General features: G+C 48.3%; 1 pseudogene; it reads right to left on the reverse strand.

The window, feature by feature from the left end:
* Nucleotides 1–18,470: 18,470 nt before the first annotated feature.
* LOC112548282 lies at nt 18,471–18,658 on the reverse strand (annotated as a pseudogene).
* Between the last annotated feature and the right edge of the window lie 1,055 nt (nt 18,659–19,713).

Here is a 19,713-nt window from a genome sequence, read left to right on the forward strand (position 1 = left end):
ATAGAAGAAGCATGACCCTGGGGCTGGCACCTTGCAGGTCTGTTTTCCCAGAACCACTGTGAGCATGATACAGGCTAAGCATCTCGAGGGGTAGATGATAGGGGTAGACTGATAAGTCTTACTCCAAAATGACCAGTAGTGCTTTCTAATCGATTGAGTCTATCGACTGGGAGCTGGGGGTATCCTTTCTTGATCTTTCCCTCCCCCGCTGTGAGACCTGCTGCAAGTCTTTCTGTCTCCTCTCACCTTCAGGCTCAGCTTAGCCTGTCTGGTCTTTGCGGAGGAGGGCAGCATCTCGTGACTATGCATATGTACCAGCTCATAGCTTAATGGAGCTCAACCCTCGGTTATGGCCTCACGCTGCCTCTGCAGTACAGATAACAAGTGAGTGGAGGGGAGTCACCCCAGGCCCACAGAAGCCCTTCCACACTGCAGGACTCTGATTGTAGAGGGAAGAAGGAGGTATGAGATGGGAGATAGAGCTGGTCTGCAGGCTCCCAGCCCCGCTGCAGGAGGAGGTAGGATGCTCAGCAGCTGGAGGAGCTTTGACAAATACACATTTTTGTGCTGATCTGGAGCCAGAGCAAGCCAGATGCTCAAGGAAGCCATCAGAGGCCATTGCCTCCTGCATCTCTGAGGTAGGAAGGGAGTGGATCTTGCTTGGGGCAATGCACATCAGATGTGCTGGGCTGCAGCTTGCTGGGCTTCCCTTCAGTCTGCCCGGTCACGAGAGCTTTCCTCAACATTAAAGAGAACGGTCTTGTGAAGGCTGCTCTGTTTGGGTGTCTGTCTCCCTCACGCCACATCAACGAAATTCAGCTTTTTCTCCCTTTCCCCCCTACAGCATCCAATGACTCGAACTCACACTCCCATCGTGTGGTGGCCTCGTGTCACTACGCTATCATTGTGTGGACGCTGCCGGGACGGCAGCCTGGCTTGAGGCCCCGCAGAGAATAATCACTTTTTTTTTTGCTGATGAAGTCTGAGCTTTTATTTGGGACCAGTCTATCGGGCATCTCTGCCTTGCCGTGGGCCTGAGTCTCCGCTGCCATAGACTTGGTGGAGTTGCTGACGTGTCTGCACAGAGTGGGTATTAATTGCCATTGCAGTCAGAATGAGAACCGTTGACACCCACGGGCGCACGGAAAGAAATAACCGTGCTAGCTGAGAGGCACTGGGAAAGCAGGTGTCTGAGGTTTCAAAAAGGTGTGTGGAAAAGGTAGGTTTGGATCTTGGAATATAACACGTCGGCACAGCGGAGGCTGATTCCCGCGCAGTGTGAAGAACTACCATAATTCCCCTTGAGGCTCTAGATCAGTGATTCCCAACCAGGGAGCCGCAGCACCCAGGGGTGCCATGAGTTGCTTGTAGGGGTGCACAGTATTGACACTGGTAGGTGTGCAAACCCCCCTACACATGATGCACAGGACAAGCCCGGAGATTTCAAATAGGGATCCCCAGTGTCAAAACCATGTTGGCATGTCATAGTCTCTCTGAGTTCCTTGCAACAGAAGACTTGCTCTATTCCTTTTGCATAGTCAAAAAGAGAGAGAGAGCTCAGAGCTGGTGTTTTCTGAGGGGGCCGCACGTCTATCGAGAAGGACCTTGAGTCTAAAAATACCGAGAACCGCTGGTCTAGATTGCTGCATGCTAACCAAAGTTTACTGAAAAACATCAACTTTGCAATTCATTTAAATGGCGGGGAGCAAGTATGCAAAATTTGTATTCCTGTGTGTGTGTGTGTGTGTGTGTGGACCAATTAGAGCACTGATTGAAATTTTTCAAAGAAAAGACCTAGATTTTGATGAAACGGGGGGGGGGGGGGGGGGGGGGGGGGCATTAAACAAATTCACAAAAAATCTTGACTCCCTGTATCATCAGCTCTGATGTTAACAATGACCCTTTTTAGCTCCAGGCACCAGGAAGCTTGTGTCTTTGAATGAGGAATTTCACAAAAAACTCACCCAAAGACCTGCCACGCTGCCCCCGGGAGGTTCTGCGTGGCAGTGATGTGACGTGCACTGGCGGGCATTAAATCCCACTCAGGGCACAAATCCCTTATACGGCATTTTAAGACCTTAAAGCTAAGACTCTGCTACAAACTTAGCACATAAAAGCAGTCAAGGGAAGGGAAGCAATAAAAAAGAAATGGTCATAAATACAGGACAACAGTGACCCATCTCCGAAGTCCCTTCATACTAGGTCATTTGATAGGGCTCAATACAAAGGGTGGGAAATGGGTTGAGGTGACAGAGGCCTGAGGTCCCTTACTGCTTACTCAGATGGAGGCTGACTCAAGCAAAAATTTAAATTCAGACTGACGGTTCATGAAGAGCCAATGTACAATTGCAGGGCAGGCACGAGATACACTGGGTAATTCAGGAAGCAACATGGCCTAGAGATAGAGAGAGCACTAGAATGGCATCCAGGAAACTTGGCCTAGCAGTGGCCTGTTGGGTCACCTTGCTAAGTCACTTCATCTCCATATGCCTCACATTCCCCATCTATCCCATAGGGATGATGAACCTGACCTTCATGGTAAATCACATCACCATCAGCCAAAGAAAAGAGCTCCGTGCTCCTGTAAATCATTATTTCCAGCTGTGCACCAGCAAGCAGAAGGCTACATTTCTCCATGTCACTGACTCCTGTGATTCCCTTCCAAGTTGGGCATTTTGGGGGGCTTTTCTCACAGCCCTAGACCCTGGTGAGCACACCAAAGTCTGAGCTTTCATTTAAAAATGAAGTGCCTGATCCGCACGGTGGCAAAGGTAAGTTTGAAGATGTATGAGCCCTGCAGGTCCGAAAGTCAAACAGAAAGAACGCTGAAAGGTTTTGCTTTCAAAATGTCCTGACTTTTGAGCCAGTCTGAGGCCTGGATCAAGGGACAGCAAGACTGGACAGGACGTCAGGAGCCCATCAAGTCCAGCCCCCTGCTCAAGCCAAGTACTGTGTTCTCAACACGTGGCAAGGGACAGAGCAGCCTGGCTATAAGCTGTGGCCAAGTGAGGTGAATACAGAGGTTTTACGAGGAGGTCTGGAAACAGAAGTATATGTGTGTTACTGGGGATGGAAAACAGTCTTCCACTAAGAGCTGAGGGCAGTCAACTTGCTTGCTACAGAGTAGCTTAAGCCTAGATTTCATTTTGTTACAGGCAAATTTGTGCTCCACTCACTTTGGGTAGAACTAAGCCACAGTCTCAGTGCATTTGGGGAGAGCTGTTTTTGATCACCCCTTGCCCAGCAACAAGGTTGTGGAGCTACTCTGAGAAGCGACCCCCACCGTTCTTTATCTCTGATGTGCTTGAAAGCTGCCGCAGCAGGCACCCCCAAGGCTTAAGAGCAGCACGGACAAATTGCAGACACACTCTTTGTGTACAGCGTATATGTACGTAGGTCCTGTCTGGTGCTTGTCACCAGCAAACCGGAAAGTCACTACCATTAGCCCCATTTTAGAGATGGGGAAACTGAGGCACAGAGCAGTGAAGTGATGTATTCAAGGCTGCTCTGCAGGAGGACCTGGGGACAGGACCCCAAATTTCACTGCACTCAGTTGTATTCAAGAAAGATGAATTCAGCGAGGAACAGGTGCAGGGAAGGGCTAGTGGGATGTCTGGGAAAATGGGAACCTATTTTACAAGAAGTGGCTAAAAGAGTTTGACGTGTTTAATCCAGCAGAACAGAGGCCTGCAGAGGAGATGGCTGCTGGCAGAGGAAAACAGTAGAGCTGGAGTAGAGGGATGCAAGCTAATGCTGGCACAAGAATTGATGGCTATAAACTGCCCATGAATGAAGGCAGAGGAGGGTGTCTACCCGTCAGAGCAGTGAGGTTCTGGAGCAGCGTCCCCATTGGAGGCATGGGGAACAGAAATGTCACTGGTTTTGAGAAATGTTACTGGTTTTGCCCATGGTAGCGGGGGAGTGTGTCTAATGACCATGTGGTCTAGGTCTAGGTTCCTAGCTCCAGAGTTTCAGCCCAGTGCTCAGGCAAAGGCTCAATGAAGGCAAAGCCATGGCCTTGACCCAGGCTGGATGCAAAACCATCAGGGCACAGACCCAAGCCCAAGTCTGTGAACCTCCATGGGGAAGTTTGGCTGCAGGCTGCATTTGTGGCAAGCTTCCCTTGCCCTCAGTGTTAGTTAGGCTTTGACCCTAAGCTGAAAAGGTCACACCTTAGCCCACCTCCTTTTAAAGGCTGGATCTGAGGATTTGCTTGGCTTTGTTAGAGAGGCAGGTGCCAGTTGCTAAATCTAGCTGGGAACCAACGCTTGAGACCCAGGGAGAGTTTTGGTTGGGGCCCAGGTGTAATTTTGGTGCTAACCTTTCATGTAGCTCTAAGCAGCAGCCTACCACCAGTGAGAGAATGAGGATCCCACTGTGAGCTGAAAACACATCCACTGGGGAGTTTCCCCGCATGCGGAGGAGAGCGAGAGAGGTTGTCTTGTCTGACAATCTGCAGGCGCAGAGGTTTCAGTGAGTGACAGAGAGAGAGAACAATGGGTGGAGAGGAGTCAAAATGCTAACGTGGAAAAAATCCATTTCCCTCTGATGTTTTGATTAGTGGCTGCAGCCATCAGCCCATGGTAAATCTGCAGCAGCTGTGAGCACAGCAGTGTCTGCAGCCTCCCTGCTAATTGGGAAGGCATGTTAGGAGTTGAGGGACACATGCACTTCATGCACGTACATTTTTTGCTTGCAGCAAACTCCACTCTTCAGGCTGCAGCATTATCTCCCCTGCCAGGCTGAGCAGTGGGGTCACTCCAAAACCATGGGAGGTTAAGCCACCACCTGCTCCTTTAACTGAGCATTCAAGACCCTGTCATTCAAGAGCCTCATTTCTCTGTTCTGAAGATTATTCCCCAGCTGCCTGGGTGGATCTAGGATTTTGAAAAGAGGGTGCAGCAGATATGATTGGCTGCAAACCACCTGGCTCCTAGCTCTCCTCTCCCTGGCCTTGATCTCTGCCATGGCTGCCTCCTGCTGCTCCACCAGGCTTGGCTTGTGCTCATGTTGGAGCTGAAAGATGCTGATGGCTCCATTAGCCCATGGCGTTGAACACCTGGGTCTCCTGTGGAGTCCAGGCAGCAGGAAATGAGCTTGGACATAGAGGAGATGGGTCAGCGTGTGGCTGGAGCCCCCAGGTTGGTAGTTACACCATGGGGGGTGGGGACTGGGCAGGGAAAAGGCACAGGAAAGGGGCACTGCCCATGAGTGTCACTGTCCCTGGTTGACCTGGATGTAGGAGGATCCCCAGGGCTCCCTTCAGCTGCCTTGCTCCCACTGGCAGCTGAAGGGAGCAGCTGTGTGGGTTTCTGGGCTTGGCCCAGGACATCTCCAGATGCATCTCACCTTCCTTCCAGATGCTCCCTGCCTGGCCCACCCCGGTGTCCTCTGCTGGCCCAGGAAAGGGGCATTCAGTGTGCTACACAAGGGGTGCACCACTGCACTGCTCCAGCTACATCCGCCCTAGCCCAGCTGGCCTCTAGTAAAAAGCAAAAAATCCTCCTGGCTTTATAGCTTCTTTGGTCCTTCCTAAGTGGCATAAAAGGGCAGGAAGAAAATAAGGAATTGAGTCTAATGATGGCATAAACTTCTACACAGAGCTCCCTTCTCAATCCAGGTGCAATGCAGTCACAGGGTTGTAGATCAACTTCCGTGTCCCATACTGTGTTTGCTGAGATGGCCAACAAGGGATCCAGACCACAACACCATTGGTGGAGCTTTCCACCCTGCAGCAGATACAAGGACGTGGGATGGAGACACCTGTCTCCTGCCAGACAGCCCTCAGATGGTAACGACTTCCTGCCCCGATGATTTAGGATAGATTTGTGCCAGTGCTGACCTTGCTTGTGATCAGGAGCAGTCTGTCTCTTGTCCTGTTGGTCAACTACATCTTCCAATCGCTTATTGCCAAGAATGCCGAATAGAGTGTGCTCTTCCATGCCAAAAAGGCACAATTCAGAACTTGCATTTGCTGAGCTGTTTAGGGGATTTGGAGACCCCAGGAACTGGACTACAGCTGCTTAATTTAGCAGAGAAAAGGTATAGTGAGAGACAGAAGTGGGAAGCTGGAGTTCAACCCATTCAGACTAGAAATAAAGTGCAACATGAGCACCCAGCTAACCCTACATGGTTGAGCTAGGGTGCCTTCTCTGTCTGTGGCTTCCTGATCGGCTGCTGCCTATCCATGTACCCCCGCTGTGGCAGCAGACTCCCAGGCCATCCTGCTGTGCTCAGCCTCCTGGTTCCTGTGCTCTTTGGCTTTCCTGGTTCCTGACCCTGCTTGGTTCTTCTTGGACCTTGACCTGTGGATTATCACTTGAGCTTGGTAACTCAACAACTGATTCCCAGACCCTCTCCCTGGCCTGTGTTTTGGGTTCTGTCTCTGGATTTCCCTCTAGACCTGGTAAATTGACTTCTGAACTCTGATCTAATCCCTGGCCCCTGCTTTCCCCTATTGGCTTAACCATTAGGCCAGACTGCCAAAGTCCTGATTTCCAAATTAGTCTGTGACACGCAGAAAGCCATTCAGCCTTGTTAGGGACTTGTGGGGAAGCAGGAGCAGTCTTCTGCACATCCCCTCTTTGTAATCCAGTGACTTTTGATGTCTGACCCTGCCTTTTTCCTGATATTCAGCCTTGGCAGCTTGAAGCAGCAATTATAACTTTGCACCTTCTTTTTGCCTGTTACTCACCTTGACAGAGTCTTTAGTCTCTCTTGCTATTCAAAATAGTCTGTCCTTAAAAACCTCTGAGTCTACATGTCTGAATGAGTAGAGTGGGTTTTGAAGGTCTGGTGCATGTGTGTTGCAGTAGGAAAGATAGACAAACATTTTCCAATCTTATAACTCTTCTGTGCACATGTCTCAGGTCAGGACTGGAGACACGAGATCTTAGTGGCCTTGGGGCAAGACAATACAACTTTCTGCCTTAGCTTCCCCATGTGTAAGATGAAAAGAGTGGCTTTCTCGACCTGCTTGGGTTATAGTGAGGATTATAATCTAATCAGTGGCTGTGCAGTACTTTGATGAGGAAGCTGTATTTAAGAGGCGAGTTTGAGCCATATTGATTTCAGTAACGGTTCCCTATGATTGCTATGAAGATGCTTTGTGGCTGGATAGGGAGGTAGTCTGTGTGATCATTAATGGGAGGGGAGGAATCCAGGAGGTGATTTTGCTATCTGAGGTGGTCCACACCAGAACATGTGGAAGCCCCACATGCATATGCCCTCCTGCTCTTCCGCCCAGTAAAGTGGATTTTAAGTGGCCGCAAGTCCAGTGTTGTCTGTTGAAGTGTTTAGTGGAAAGTTCCTTCCTTCCTTTTTGCCTTTATTTATATTTTAAAAAAAAATCTAATCAAATTGTATGGTGGCAGACTTCAAAAGAATGGCCCTTTCTGGCAGATGCAGTGAAAAATCATTAGCCATGAAGGTGCAAGGAGTGTGGGGTAGAGAGGAACAAACACAACAGATTTGTTCAGCAAAACACAACTGTAATATGTTATGCATGAGGACACTTGATTCTTTGCAGGTAGAGCAGATAGAGACCCTGAAGGGGTTTGGGAAGTCCAACCGCTAATAAACCAGCTCTGACCAGCCAGAAGTCTTACATTATACGATGTTGGTGGTTGGAGGAACTTCATTAGGCAAGAATGTTACAGCACAGCAGACTGAGGGTTAATGATCTGTTTTATCTTTAATTTCCAAGGGTAGAGCTCCTGCTGGAATAGCTTTGAAATGAAAATGAGTTTTAATAGGAAAGCCGCTGGAGCCCAGGCTTACAGACTGTTCTCCTGAAGTCACCGCAAAGGGCTTGCCTGTGTAGTTAAGACAAACTGTTCCTTCCTGGCACATTTAATCCCTGTCCTTGTTGCTCTGTCTGTTCTTTGTATCATATGAAGGTGTGGCGCCCAGCCTAAACAGATTCATGAAAGAAGTAGGTTTAAACAATGGACTTGATGGAGAAGAGTGGGAGGATGCTGGCCAGACAAGATGTGGGAAGCTTGTTCCAAATGTTAAGGGAGCATGTGAAAGATATGAAGTGAAAGGAGAGGGTGGAGAGAAGGGAGCAATAAGAAAAGCATGGTAGGAGGTGGAGGAGGAAGAAATGAGAGCAGAGGGGGAGGTGAGTGAGTGGAAATTTGAGTGCAGAACTGTGATGTTGAGGGGAAGGGACTTGCTCTGGGTACTAGAATAGGCAAGGGAAGGATTTGGAAGCTCTGTAATGTGATAAGGGTGATGAAGGATTGAGTTGCCCTGAGGATAGACAGCACAGGCAAGCCAGGGTGTGGAGAAACAGGTAATGACTGTCAGAAGCACAGGGAACCAAACGGATGAGCGAGGGGAAGGATTGGATTTTGGCAATAGAGGATGTTGAACCTTTGTGGTCACAAGTAGCAATGGGAGAGGTGGCATATGACTCAGCCCCGCAGCCAGGAAGAGGAAACATAGTACAGGTACCACAGTCTGGTTCTCCTCTGCTTTATACCTGGTGTAATCATTTGTACCTGTGCTCCGTAAACGTGAAACACTACCAAATCTGAGTTGTGTCATTGCGCTTCTCCCTTTTTCATGTGCTAATGACTATGCTTTTAGGATGACCAGAATCCTGCACCACAGCAGAAGGACTCTTGCTTTCACCCTTTTGCTATACTCCTGCCTTCGGAGTGGTTTTTAAGGTGCTCCAGCACTATAGTTGCTACAGTAAAGGCATATGGTAGAGGTTAAGGTCAAGAGTAAAGCATCTCCAAGAGCTACCAAAAGCAGTGAAGAGCTGTAAGGACTGTTGAATGAGCGCATTTTGCAGTGAACCCAGAAAAGGTATAAGGAATATTGGCCAGATCCTGTAAGGTGGGGTTGTGACTCTAACCCAGTGCAAAGGGCTCTCCCCTAGGAGGAGGGAGCTCTGGGTTCTGGTCCCGGCTGTCAGACAAGAGCATTAGAGTCACTGGTTAAAATGCAAAAAGAGTCCAGGCTGTGGAGACCTGGGTAGAGTCTCCGTCCATCTTGCTTGCTCTCCTCAATCTTGCTCTTGTGGCTACGCACTGGCCCAGCTTCAGTAAGGAAGATAGAAGGGGATCCCAGGCAGCTTTGTGTGGTCTCCTGGGCAATAGGACATATGGGTTTGTGTCCCCTCAAGGTGAAGGGCGACCTGGAACCCAGGTGTCATGCTTTCGAGGAGAGTGCTCTCACCACTAGGCTCTCCTCTCATTCTTCAGCAGCAGCGTTATATATGAGGCTCAGAGCACAGAACCGGTCACCAACAAGTGTGCTTTGTCCCCACCCAAGGACCTTTAGCCTCTCCCCCATGGATTTGGACCACAATAGTACATCGGCGAAAACTGGACCCATGGGTGCCCAATTGGATTGTTTCTGAGTTTGTGCAGTAACCCAAATCTATGCACTTAAGATTTGTTATTGGCCAAAATGAAGGCACCTAATAGACCCAAGTAATGGGTTTTGTAGGTGCTGAAGCAGGGCTGATCTTAGTTGCTTTTCATGATAGAGGCACCTAATTTCTGCTCATGTCTTGCTTAGGCATCTACAAGGTGGATTTGGCTCCAGCGCTTGGTTTCTCCCACAACATAGTCGTGATGGTTATGCCTGTTTGATATTATCCAGAATGAAACTGGCTTGATGCACTGAGCCAGGACTCCGAGCTGAGGCTCTCGCTATGGCAGAGTAACTATTCTCAGCTGTTCAGCATTTTTCTCCCAATCCCTGGCTTTGCTCCTGCTTCTTCCACGCTTAGTGCCACATCAAATGAGAAAATGTGGCCCATTCTGTGATTGTTAACTGCCAAAGAGATACTTAAAATTCTAGCAAAGGAATGATTTAAAAATAAGTTGAGTGCAATAAATGAGGTGCTGTCGGATTGAGAGGTAAGCAGAAGCTCACTTGGGGGTTTGTTTTAAAGTTTCAGCTGTTGGATCCTGGTGAGAGAAGGAAGGAGCAGTTCAGATGTACAGCACAGATAGCCCAAGGGAGAAGCTAAGACAACTATATGCTCCGGAAGGATTCTGCCACGCGTGGTGGATCGGTGCAGTGTCAAGGTCAAGTATAAACTTAGAGGCAAGGGCCAGAGTCATAGTTTCGAATGGAGGAGGATGGTAAGCAGACTGTTCTTGCTTCCCTACCGGCCCCGTAAATGGCTGTGTGGCATGGACTAATGAGGTGTCTGTGACAAGACATCTATTTAGGGTGCAGGCTCATGCAGATGAGCTAACTTACTGCAGCTGAGGAGAATCCTTTCGCTTCTTGGCAGGAGACATGGCAGCCCCCACTCCTCTCTGCTGCAGAGAGGTACGGGCAAGCTCTTAATGCCCTGGCCCAGGACTTGGGAAATCTGGGTTCGGCTCTGTGCTCTGCCCCTGGAGTCCCTCTGAGACCTGGGGCAAGATCCTTTGGCTCCTCCCCTGTAAAGCAAAGACAATGAACCTCTTTTCCTGCCGTTTCTTGTCCACTTTAGGCTAGATCATGACACTGCAATGCAGCCCCATGCATGCTGTTGCAGAGGCAGGCACCAAAACCCTCCCAGTATTCCCATTGCCTAGGGGAGGGACTACACTGGGATGAGACTATCCCTAACCTTGAGTGTGCTCCTGGGTGTGCTGAGGTAGCTACACCACTTCCCCTCATTCCAAGGCATCTGCATAAGAGGGAGTTACAGGGAGGTGACAGACATGCAGCTCCCTCCTGTACCTCATGGCGCTTTACAGGAAGTGCCATGAGTTACAGCGATCCCCTCAACCCAACAGATGTTCTCTGTTGGGTCCAGGGGGTTGGGGGTTGAGCACCAGTCTGGCGCCAGCTGCATGTCTGCAGCCTTTCCCCACTAGCCTTACCCTTGCCCCTCTCGGCTCTGGTGCTGTCTTCAGGACGGCAGGGTAGGGAGCTCAGTCTGGGGTTCGTCCAGCCTATGGTGAAGCAGGGGCCCTCGGGAGGCTCCAATTCATGCCCCCAACCAGTGCAGGCTGGGCAAACCTCAGACTGAGCTCCCTCCCCTCCCTTCAATGCCTCCCATCCTGATGACAGCACTGGAGGCAGGGTGGGGCTGAGCAGCATCAGTTCAGCCCTGCTCCTAGTGTGCATTGACAGAAGTTAATGAAGGTGCTCCACTTTGGAGTGCCTTCATCTGAACCCTTGTGTAATAAGAGTTCATTTTTCATTAAATTGGGTACTTTTAAAACACTCTGCAGCCTTGTGCTTCTGTCAGGGCATGGCTATAGAGCACTTTCAGGGAGCCAATCGTGACAAACATCACTTCTGTCAGTGCCCACAATGGCACTGTAGGGTCTGCTTTCTCCCACATGTAGGAGGGGCCTGTATGGCTCAAGGAGTGAAAAGGGGACTTTGAACCACAGAGGCTTTATGAGCTGGTGCAAGGATGGGCAAAAACCTGGGCCTTAAGCTGTGATCTCCATAGGCCTGGGACTGCCTCTACATCAGTGCATACACAACAGCTAACACAACAAGACCTGGATCTCAGTAGGGTCTTTTAGATGCTAGTGCCAGATTAGTCATCATAAAAGACAATAGCAAAACTCCTGTGGTCTTTGCCATGGCAGGATCATGGCCTTAGAGAATCTGTAGGTGGATATTGCTTTCTAAAGCCTTCATAATTCACCCCTGACTATGTGGAACAAGCTTGCTGCAACATGTTTTTATTACTGCCTTTAATATGGGATACAGAGGGCAATGGCTTATGGAAGCTAACTAGCTGTGTTGGCTATTCTACGCCAGAAATAACTACAGCCGTATTTGGTCAGGAAATCATAGATGGAGCAGATAATAGGGTCTCTCTGTTCCAGCCAACAAATCATTTATTTTGTAAATCCACTGGAACCTTGACATTGAAGGGATTGATCTTGCTCCCACTGATACAAGTGGGAGTGAGACTGAAACTTCGCCTTTGCTTGACTTTTGTGTTGTGTTAATGCCTGTGGAGAAAAAAAACCAGCCTGTCTTCTTAGGTTTTGGATCAGAAGGAACCACTCTGATGATCTGACCTGCCCTCCTGAGTAACACAGGCTATAGAAGTCCACCAGGCTCCTGTTGCATCAGGCTCAGTGCTTCAGGCTCAGCTGGAGGATATCTATTAGAAAGACCTCCATAACGGTGCACATGTCTATTTGTCTATTCATGACAAAAGAAGACACTGCTAAGAATGGTGATTTGATTTCCTCTCCCAAAAGTGACCTTCCCCAAAGCTGCAGAGTAGAAATCTGGGTCAGGATGAAAATTAGAATTCAGGAGTTTCGTGTTCCCGGTGCCATGGTCAGACCATGGTGAATTATTGTTTAAATATATATGCTTTGGGGCTCCCAAAGGTCTTTACAATGTGTGGTATCTGCTTGAAGGACGTGCTGGTCTGAGATTTTGAGTCCTTGGTTTAAGTCTGGATTTACTGTTGCCTCCAAGAGACCTCAGACAAGTCACTTTGGGCCAGATTTTTTAAAGGGTGTAGGCATTATTGGCCTTTCCAAACCTGCAAATCAGGTGATTCGTGGCCTTTCTACAGGCCTGTGAACAGTAGGCAGCCGTGTTTCCACTCAGCATCCCCCAGTGCTGCCAGTTGCCCAAAGGCCCCAGCTCAAGCTCAAACTTGGATGTTCTGAACCAGGATTTTTAAGTTAGGTAGAGGAAAGCCTTCCTCACCAGTGGGTCTGATCTGGTATGTCTCATACCCTACAGCAGGAAGACCAGAGCCAGGCCACGGATAGCTGGAGGAACAGCCATAGTGTCTACACACAAATACACGGGCATCCAGCATGAGAGAGGTGTTGAGCAGGAGACAAATACAAAAAGAGGGAGTTCTGGCTGCTGGGACATGTGCTGCCACAGAGAATAACTTGGCCTAGGTGCGTGACTCCAAGGTGGGTTCAGTCTTGAGCATCCTGAGCAGAGGAGGCCCCTTATCTCTGGCTTGTCAGCTAAGTGAATCAGCGTAGGCACCTAAACCATGTTCTCAGCATTTCACTCAGGGCTGCCTAAGCACTCCGCTGGCTGGCTTTGAACATTGCTTTCTGGGGTGCTTAGCTATCCCCATGCCCGTCCAAGGGAGACTAAACAGCATAGAGTTGAAAATATTTCTTGGTGGCAGCTGCCTCCAAGCTAGACCCTGCTCCCTGCCCAGCCTGGCAAGAAAATGTGTGTGCCCCATCTGTAAAATGGGGATAATCCCACTGCCCCACCTCGCAGGGGTGTTATCAGGGAAAAAAAAAATCATTAAGCATAGTGAAATGCTTAGTTACTATGGTGACACAGCGTATAAATAGACTGTCCTGAAAGCCCGTGTCTTATAAATGCAAGGTATGTATTACATTATCGGTCTTGCCTACTCATGCTCTGAACTCAGACTGGAGTGTGCTCTGGTTTGCATGTATTTGTGTCCTTTGGATGATCTTCTGCTTTCACAAAGGAGGGGGGAAACAAGAGTGGAAGTCAGAAACTGTAACTTCAAAGGCAATCTGGGATGGGATCCTGTGCTGGCCTGCGAGGAGCATTGCAGGGTTGTTTTCAATTATCCCAAAAGGTTAAACACATGGTTTGACTGAACAGCAGAGTCTCTGAGTGGTTGTCTTCCATGCAGAGAAAGTGGGGGCTACCAGGATTCTCACTGGAAACTATTTGTGTCCCCGGTGGAAAATAAAAACCTTTATCTTGGCTGATTGGAAAGAACTGCGTAAATCCTCTTGTTCTTGGGAGACCTTCATAGAGCGAAGGTTTGTAAGCCCTCTGGAGAGATGCCCTTAAAAAGTGAAATCATTGTGATTTGTCCCTAACTCACAGAAGAGCAAGCTATGGTGCAATGGTGAATGACTTACCCAAATACCAAGCGTGTTAAAATGGCTAAATGGTGGGATTTTCCTGAAGTGCTTGGTCTCTTGGAAGAAGATGCATTTACAAATTGTTGTTTTGTAGATATTAGATCATAATAAGCATCCTGTAGGAAGGAGACTGAGACATCCAGCAGCTCAAGAAATGTATGCTTTGGACGAGAAATAGATGTTGCCAAACGAAGCAGATCAGCCGTGCCGGGATGTGTCCCAGCACAGCTGATCCACTTCATTGGAGGAAACACATGTTGCCCGTTGTCCTGCCTGCTGATGCTGTGGGACAACAGGAGATGTATTCTCCCTGGGCTTAAAGGACTGGTCCTGTGCACCCCAGGATTGGGCCCCTCAAGCCCTGGGAGCACCTGCCCAGCTCTCCCTGCTTAGAGAGACATACTGCTGGCAATCGCCAGACCCTATGGAAACACGTGCTTAAAATGCTGTCCTAAACTGGTTCACTTGGTCTGAATGATGAATGAAGAACCTCTTATTGACTTCAAGAAGTTTTCAGTTGGGTTCATCATTCGTTAAGTTTTGAAATGCTTTTATGCTGTATAATCTGCTTTACTGTTTGCTAGCCTGGCACTATTTCTCTTGTCTTGGCCTGCTAGCTCACGTTAAAACCACAAACTATCCCAAAGCACTAAGAATTCACCTTGCGTGGGTTGCAATGTATTCACTAATGTGAGGTAAGAATGACTGTTTTCCCCCGGTGAAGACTTGCACTGGGAAGGCAAGTGCCTGAGGGAGAGTGTTTGAACAACTTCCAGACTATGACAGAAAGGGTAAGCAGCTGAAACGGTCAGCTTGCACGGAGAATAACTTGGCACTCCTCTTAGGACTTGTAATCACCCTCGTTATTGTTTTCGGCGTCAGCTCTTTTCTTGTCTTCTACCTATAGCTTCCACTCGCTGAACAGTTCTTCAGCTCACATGGCCGCCTTCATATGTGTAGTATTGTGTATCAGGTTTCCTCATCGATGGAGAAGCGGGTTAAGAACAGACAAGTGATTAAGCATTAGGTGAAGTTTAATCCTTTTTAATTACAGTTACAGAGCTGGTAGTTGGATGCAGGATTAGAGCTATTAACATGTGGACACTAGGGGCATATAACCACTTTACCAATTACTGACTTTGTGAATAGGGAGTTTATACATGCTGGGGGTGGAAGTCTGTCCCCCTTTGTGCATTCAGTTTTCCATTTACGTAAGTGGCCTTTTTGGCACCTGGGCACAGTTTGTGCTTCTCTTACCTCTGCAGTGAGGGCGTGTAAGTGCACACATGGAGACTGAGCATAAGCAGTAAGCTATGTGCTGGTGGGGCAGGTGTGTAGATGCACATGTTATTTGTGGATGCATACGTCACAAAATCATAGCCAGACAAAACCCTGTGGCTAATGGGTGTTATACAGTGGAGGAGGAGAACTGCCCTTCCATATTGTAGCTCCAGTATCTGAATGGTGAAAGAATTTGCCCAGGAAGTTGTAGGACCCCCTGTCTGACCTCCCAGCACTGTGCTCTAATTCCCATGCCACAGACTGGGCATTATTTAGTCTGCTCTCCAGTGCTCCTTTTGAAGCTGATTCACTGCACCTCACTGGATAAAATGGCAGAGTGCAGTGGTGAAGATCTTACCCCAGTGGGAGCTACGGCAGGAGCCCTAACCCCATTCCTGAGAAGATGAGCGCAAGCTGCAAGTAGCAAAAGCTACAAGCCTATTCATATCAGCAGGCAGGAGCAGAGGTACGAGCCGCAACCTAGGGGCCACTGCCTTTCAGGACAGCAGCCATCCTGCTGAGCCCCCAAGCCTGTTCTCTTCCTTCTGGCCCCATGCATCTCCCACCCTTGCCTCCTTTAGTACCAAGTTCTCCCACTTTTCCCAAGTGCCCTAACCACTCAGCTCTTGGGGCTAAAACATGGCAGGGCTTCCTCCTCCTCCAAGTACACACGTATAAAGCTGTGCATCTGTTCCTGACTGTGCATGCTCAGCCTATATCCTCACAATGCAAGGGTAATATCACAATCTGTGCACATGTGTCAGAAAGGCCACTTGTGCAGCTGGGAAGCTGCTATTTAGGCACACAAAAAGAAACAGAATTCTGCCCTGGATGCTTTTACGTGCTCCCCCAGCCTGCCCAGAATGATTCATTCAAGCATGGTGTAGTCAGTGACACAGCTACTGGCTCCCTTATTCCCCAGGTAGCAAAAATGGCAACATTAGCTAAGGTGCCCTGGATACGGGAGAAGGGAGGTCTCCTGGAGCCCTTGCATCCCACTGCACTTGTGTTGGGGCAGCCCTAATATAGATGGTCTTTGCTTGGCTAGGAAAATGTTTCTGAAATAGTAGTATAAAGCAAATGAATCTATTTTCTTTTCTTCTGCCACTTCTTTTCAGGCTCGCTCTTGTTCTTTCCCTCCTGTCCCCTGTTTGCCTGTTCTCCCTTCCCTCTCCTCTCATCATATTTTGCTTGCATTTTGCATTCCTTTTCTTCCAGTTCCTCTTTTTGCTTTCTGTTCTTGTTCCAGCTTTTCACTTTTGAGCTCTTCTGTCTGTTCTTCTTCTTGTCTTTCCTGAAGCCCCTTTTCCCATTTGCCTTTCTCTAACAGGACAGCTGTTTCTGCATGTCTGTGGCTATTTCCTTCATCCATCATAACAGACTTTCCATCAAATACTGGTTTTGTAGACTGATCTGGAACCATTCATCCATTCCCAGTTGGTTGTCAAAGTTGCAATTTCTGATTTTGAGCTATGATCATCACCAGGAAATTTGACTGGCAGCTTTTTAGTATGTTCAGGCTCAGGGATATTCCTCATGGCTGCTGCTTCTTTGTCGTGTCTCCAGTCCAACCTTTCTATATGGTCTGCTCCCGCTATTTTGCACAGGTCACTACTTCTGGAGTTGGTGTTGCCAGATCTTGTGGGGTGCATTGTGGTGCTACAGGGCATCTCAAGAGACGATCCGTGGTTTGCTTCTCCTGACAAACGCATTGGTTTGTTGCGTAGAGGCCCCATGATTGCATGAAAAAGTTGCATCTGCCGAGACCCACACCCAGTCTGTTCAGGCTCCGCCATGCGTGCTGTTTGTAGTTGGAGCCGAATGCTAACTCCTCACTGGGGGTAATTCTTTGCTGGCTCTATTCAACAGCTTTGTAGCTGATAGTGGGTGGATCACAGGGGAATTGTCAGATTTAGGATTACCTGCATCTGGTATCCTGGAGGTGTTATGTGACCCTATTGGTTGGAAATTAGGAGGAACTTTCTGAGGGTGGAATAGGTTACCTAGAGAAATTGTAGAGTCTCCATCCTTGGAAGTGTTCAAAAGCAGGCTGGAGAGACTCTTGGCTGGGATGACTTAGTCATGGATGATCCTCCCTTGAGCAGGGGGCTGGATTAGACCTACTTATCTGTGATATATTCAGGAACTCTCATCCTGCAGGATCCCCAAGCACTGTATGTACAGCATCAGTTGTAGGCAGTCATTTCTACGTCCAAGAGGAAAAGGCAGCACACGCTGTGTTGAATAAGAGTGGTAAGAATAAGAGATTCTTGGCTAACCCCTTATCATGGAACATGCCAAGAGGTTTTACAGGGACATATACCACCATAATGTTTTTTAGCAGAGATTTACCCATAAAATAAACCTTATGGAATATCTTTCTATCAACATTTTATGCTCTAAGCAGTTGACCTGCTTTGGAAAAAAAAACAAAACCAAAAACAATAAAATAAATAAATAAAAAAAATTGGGGGATGGACCCAATGATCTGTAAGGTCCCTTCCAGCCCCAAATGACTACGAAACTATGGAAGAATGAAGGAGTGGGATTTGACATTGTGGTTTTATGGAGTTAACAAATGACAAGCTTGCTGCGTAGACCAGTAAGATCTTTGCCAGCATGCAGAAAGTATACCCATGAGCACCCCAAAACATGGTCTGACCAGACTAAAAGCCATTTCAGCCTTCTTACTCCCTTATACAAGACAATTTTTTCCTCTTCCATACTTTTCTTTGAGCAAGAGATGGTTTAGTAGATCTTAGATTTGCCTGGCTTTGCACAAGTCACATGAGTTACAGGAAGCCAACAGTAATCAAGGGAGTTGTTAATTTGACCACACATGTTAGACTTCTGGGCAGATCTAGTCGGCACCCTCCAGTGTGCCATGAGAAAAATCCCAGAGTGCCTAGAGTCTGCGGGCAGAAACATGTGGCTACCTGCTCAGGAGCCTGTGTGCTTGGTTTAAAAAGGCAGACCCAGTGATGCACAAAGGAAGTTGTCAGGGCCTCTGATCAAGTCTGGCCCAAGCACCTGAGCTACCACACCTGCCCTTGATCCCCAGCTAATGCAACTGCCCAAGTTCTCTGCAGCCAGATTTTAATTTAAAAACATTTTTTTTTTTTATTTCATATCTTGGGCCAAATCAGTTCTGAACTCTTTTGACTGAGCAGAGCTCAGTTGTTCAAGTCTGTGTGGCACTACCACCAGCAAGTATCCTCTTTCCCAGACTCTTCAGCTTGGGGCTTCCGATACTCCCAAATCCATAGGAGGCATCCTATGTGCAAGCCCCAAGCCCGGAGGCCTTGGAGTTCAGGTGCTCCCTAGTCTCTCTTGCCCCTAGCCGAGAGGCCTAAGGAGCAAGCTAGAGGGAAAGCCCGAGAGCAGTCCCCCATTGCTACAAATCACGCAGCCAAGACCTTTGCATTTGGAGGCATTTGTAGACCCTCACAGGGGTTAGCCTGCCAGCAGTGCAAAGGACAGGCCTTCACCATCTACCTACACCAAGTTATTCAAGGCTGAAAAGAAGAGCATGTCCCCTGCCAGATAAGTAAAACCACCTGGGCTGAAAACCATCATGCTATCTCCCCTGCTGCTGAAAGTGCCACTAACCCCTTGCAGCCCCAGGTTTCGTGCATGCCTTCAAACAGCCTCAGTCTGTTCTGGTAAGCCTCAAGCTTCATGTTCACTGCTCTCCAGTTCTCTTGGCTCCTGACTTGGCTTTGGCTTTTCCTGGCCCTCATCTTGGATCTCCCCTGGACCTTGACACTGGCCCTGCTCTCCCTGGTTTCCCCAGCATCCTTATTTGTCTGATCATGATCCTCAGCCTTGGATTTTACTTAGAACTCAGCACTGGGTCTCTGACTCCTGGCTCCTGCCCTTGGTTTATGACTCAGACGACGTCTCTTGGATCTCCCCTCTGTGCTGGTAACCAAACTGAGTACCCTTGCCCTGCTGACCCCCAGGTTGTCCCCAGTGGCCTATCTTGACCAAAACCCTCCCAGAAGTAGGTTAAACCTGCATCGATAAGCCATGTGGATACACCTGCTGCTCTAGTTGTCCAGTCTTAGTTGCAGATAAATATATTCCAAAAATATGTTTCTGTATAAATGAAGCTGAACTTTGGCCTTGGCTTTTGGTGTTGACCCTAGATCCATTGAACCTTCCTATCCCCAGGTTTGGTTGGTCCCCAATGATGCCTGTATAACTCAGCTCCTCGTACAGCAGAAAGTGTTCAAGTAATGCCTTTTATGAGCCATCTGATGGTCTCCCCAGCATTTCCAGCTGTGACTCTAATCAGACTGTGTCAGCTCAAGACTGATAATCACATCAGGTGCTGTTGTGTCATCAGGCTCATGTAAAAGGCCAAAAAAAGAAGTGGAAAAACAGTGAGAAGTTCTCCTCTTATCCTTCTTGCATGTTAAAAGATTTTGGAACCCTTTCTGGCAGGCGATTGCTCAATATCCCTCTCCCTCTTGCCTGGGGAAAGAAATCCTTGCTAGATATTGGGAGGCTGGAGAAAAAAACTAATGAGCTGTTTCAACCAGCTGTTTTTCTAAGCAACTAAACTTCATTTTCAGATTAAAACCAAGCACAAAAATGCCTTGGC

Source organism: Alligator sinensis, unplaced genomic scaffold (genome assembly GCF_000455745.1).
Source record: "Alligator sinensis unplaced genomic scaffold, ASM45574v1 scaffold1489_1, whole genome shotgun sequence".
NCBI classification, from domain to species: Eukaryota; Metazoa; Chordata; order Crocodylia; family Alligatoridae; genus Alligator; species Alligator sinensis.